At 50.0% G+C, this 3,572-nt stretch overlaps 1 long non-coding RNA gene across 1 annotated transcript in view; it reads left to right on the plus strand.

Annotated features, from left to right (window-relative positions):
• The window catches only part of LOC108529090 (uncharacterized), a 6,085-nt gene continuing 2,513 nt past the window's right edge, over positions 1-3,572 (plus strand). The window contains exon 1 of the long non-coding RNA XR_001885396.1: positions 1-710. This is a non-coding gene — a long non-coding RNA (uncharacterized LOC108529090). The remainder of the gene's footprint in view (positions 711-3,572) is intronic.

Genomic DNA, 3,572 nt, shown 5'->3' on the forward strand with positions numbered 1-3,572 from the left:
AACACTAGCCGCCAGGAGCGTTGCTTCTCAACCTAGGATTCCCAAGGGTCTGTGTCACTCTCATCTGGCCCGGAGCGCCCTAGCTTGAGATCCACGAACCGAGAGGAGGGCCCACTTCCACCCCTACCCCTTTTTCCTGGAGAAAGGGAAAAGGGACCATAGGTCCGGGTGGGGTAGAAGCTGGGGGTCATTACCTGTTTAAAGATGCTGGCATGTCTTACCTTGACGTAAGACGACGTGTCGGGGACTGTCTGAAACATCGTGGGTTGCTGAGGAAGGGTCGGGAACGCCCAAGAACCAGCCTGGGAGGGAGAAGCCTCGGTTACCCGCGAGTGGAGCGAGGGGGAGACGGTGGGATGGTGGCCTGGTGGTGATGAAGTGGGGATGCAGATGAAGAAGACTGCAGGGGTTTGGGAGGCTCAGATCCGCCTATTCCGGCGAGGGAGGGTCCCAGCGGTTGGGTATTGAGCATTCTCCCTACGCCTCGGTCCCGTCCCCAGGCTTCAGGCCAAGGGACGGTGAGGACTGAGAGCCACCTCACACCATTGGGTTTCCTCCCTACAGTCCTTTTATTCTCCCCTGCCCGAAATCAGACAGTCACCTCCCCCAGGGCCTGGGCGGTTTCGAACTGGGGATGCCCGCAGCTTGTTCTGGAAACTCCAGGATGTTCTAGTTCTTGGTGTTGAGGAGAGAACGCGACCAGGGTAGAGGTAGGACTCCCCTTTCTTGCAGCCCGAGGAGCAGAAGCTTACAGAGCTGCCAACACTTGCCCCGCAGGGCACAGACGTGCTTGCCTCCCTCACCACCCTTTCTTTGCCAGCGTCCAGCCTCAGTAATCTTCTCTGCTGGTGGCCTGGTGATGGAGGAAGACTAACGCAAGGTTAGGAAGGTCTGTGGAGGCCCCTTTCCCAGAGCCCCCACTCTTTTAAAAGAAAATAGGTTTTTGGGAAGAGACAGCTACAATGACTGTCAGGTCCTCATTTTTAGTGGCAGGAGAGGTGGTGTCTTACTTAGGTCTGATTATTTGGGCTGGAAGGCGCAAAAGTCACCCTAAGTTGCCAGGTGCCTCTGCCTGAGTGGGTCTCTCCCTGACTTAGCCCAGTCTGGCAGCCGTATCTCTCCTTTTCCTTTCCTTCCTTCTCTTAACCATCTTTAACGTGGCAACTCACAGCTTCTCTGGCAGCCAATGTGTTTCTGATAAAGCACTTTTCTCCCCACTAACAAATTCCAGCTTTTTTTTTTTTTTTTTTTTTTTTTTTTTTTTTTTTTTGCTCCTGAAGCCACAACAGACACATACGAGTGCAGGGACAAGGTACATTTCTCGGACTCTGAGATTCCCTTCGCTTCAGCCTCTCCCTTAACCCCAGCGATCCCGCCGGTCCCCTGCGTTTGTTTTTTGAAAGTCGAAGTGTAATTTACAAGAAAACAGAGAGGAAAGAAAGATAAAAAAGAAAGCCTGAGAAAATGGGAGAAAGGAGGAGACCCCAAAGTCCCGCAATTCCCAACTACAGCCAGAACAATCAGCGAGACACACAGAGGCGCCCCAACCCTGCATCACCCGCAGAGGATCGGACACATGTGGGCACTCACCTTAGGCACCCTTTCCTGCTAAGCACGCAGGCGCGGAACTCCGGGTAGCTCCAGGATGTATTAGTTCTTGGTGCCTGTCCTGTGTGCCCAGAGCTCCCAGAAACTTGGCAGTGAGGAGTTATACCTGCTGCCTGCCTGGAGTCAAAGTTTGCCTCTCTCTCCAGGACCTGCAGATAAGCAGCCTCAGCTCAGGCGCATCCTAGGGGGCTGCAGGAGCCGCTATGCAGGAGCTATGCGTGCACTGCAGCTTTCCCCTTCGCTGATTCCCGCCAGCTCTCTGGGTCCCACTCCCTCTTCCTTTCTCTTTCCCCTTCTTGTAATTTGATTTCCGTTTTCTTATCAATATTCCAACTGCTGTCTGATGAATTGTTCTTAATAGTACAGTCACCCGTTTGCCCCCAGCTGCTTTTCTAGAAACCACTGTGTGTTACTAGGAAACTTTAAAGAACGCTAGAAATCATGCACGCATATCGTAAATATAGACATACAACTAAGCAAAGCCAAAAGTGGACACGCAGACCCAGGCTTCTTTGAGCTGATTATTTATTCTTTGAAAGTTCCAGATCATCGATATGCAAGTAATCATTCCTCAAACTTAATATCGGTGAAGTTCTCTTTTACTTTATGAGCCTTTAAGGTTTTCCTTCATAAGGTTACTCCTTCCCCTTATTGAGTCCTATTGCGCCCGCCCTCCCAACCACCACCAAGGATACAGCTCTTTTGATCCACTTTTCTAGGCAGTATCTATAAGAGCAAAGTGGATTGCACATGCCATAGAAACAGCCCTACTATGAGGTTTTAATTAAAAAAAAAAAAACAAAAACAAAAACAAAAAACAAACTCAAATAATTTGAAAGCATTCTTGTTAAGAAGTTGTTTCTGGGTTGTCAAATTTGTGTTTTCTTATAATTTGGAAAGTTGCTCATTCTTTCACTTGAATGGAGCTCAGATTTCTGAGTCAACGCTCAAATGGGCCCTTTCTGCTGCCCAATCCCAGGGCCATTACCCACAAAATAGAACCTGCATTGCTGAGTTGGTTGTGCTTTGGGGTGGGTGGATCTCTGGCAAAAGGGAATTGTTCACAGTTGTTTCTAACCAGGGGGCAGGACGGGGGGCAGGGTGGCAGTGGAGAGGTGACAGACAAGGATGGAGATGGGAGTGTGTCAGTTTGCAAAAACTGACCTACTCAGCTTCCTGCACCTCTCTGAGTTGGCTTCTGTTTCTCAAGCGTTCTCTTCCTTCCTTCTTGGGTACCCAGATTCCTGACTGCTTTGCTCTGGAACCTTCGAGAAAATTTATTTAGTACCTGCTCCCCCTACCCCCTTCTCCAACTCCCCAACTGGCTGTGGACATTTCTGACCAAAAGGCAATTGCTAGGATTCCATTTCGGGAGAAAACGCACTTATCACCCAAATCTCCCCACGTGGGGGGTATGAGGACTGGCGGCAGTGTTATTCGTTATTTCCTTCTCAACAATATCCCGATTTTTCTCTCCCATCCCTCCCCCAGAGTTCCACATATTGAAACATTTTGCTGCTTAATAAGAGCAGCCGGGAGAGCAATGAGGTGAAAGGCCAGGCTGGGACTGTGACTGAGGCTGCCTGGGCTGGGCGCAGAGGGCTGGGCTGCCCCCGCCCTGCACATTCCTGACCACTGCTTAGGAAAACAAGATGGGGGGCCTGGGGAGGGGAGGGGGCCTGAAGGACTAGAGCCGCTGCCCCAGATTTTGTTCTTGGGATTTTGGGGAGATCATCTTCCCTCCCAAAGGAACAAGCATACTATTCCAAACAACTGCAAACAAAACAGCAGATGCTCTCTTACCAGATAATGCATCCTATGTCATGCATTTTAAAGACAGATTCTCTTTAGGAAAGCTGGAGATTTGAAAATGAAGGCTTCAGCTGTGTTAGAGAAAGTGGGAACTAAACAAATTGTCGAATATCTCACCATCCTCGGTTTTTCCACTTCTTCCCTCCCTCCCT

This window comes from Rhinopithecus bieti, unplaced genomic scaffold (assembly GCF_001698545.2).
Source record: "Rhinopithecus bieti isolate Rb0 unplaced genomic scaffold, ASM169854v2 scaffold_5750, whole genome shotgun sequence".
In the NCBI taxonomy this organism is placed as follows: domain Eukaryota; kingdom Metazoa; phylum Chordata; class Mammalia; order Primates; family Cercopithecidae; genus Rhinopithecus; species Rhinopithecus bieti.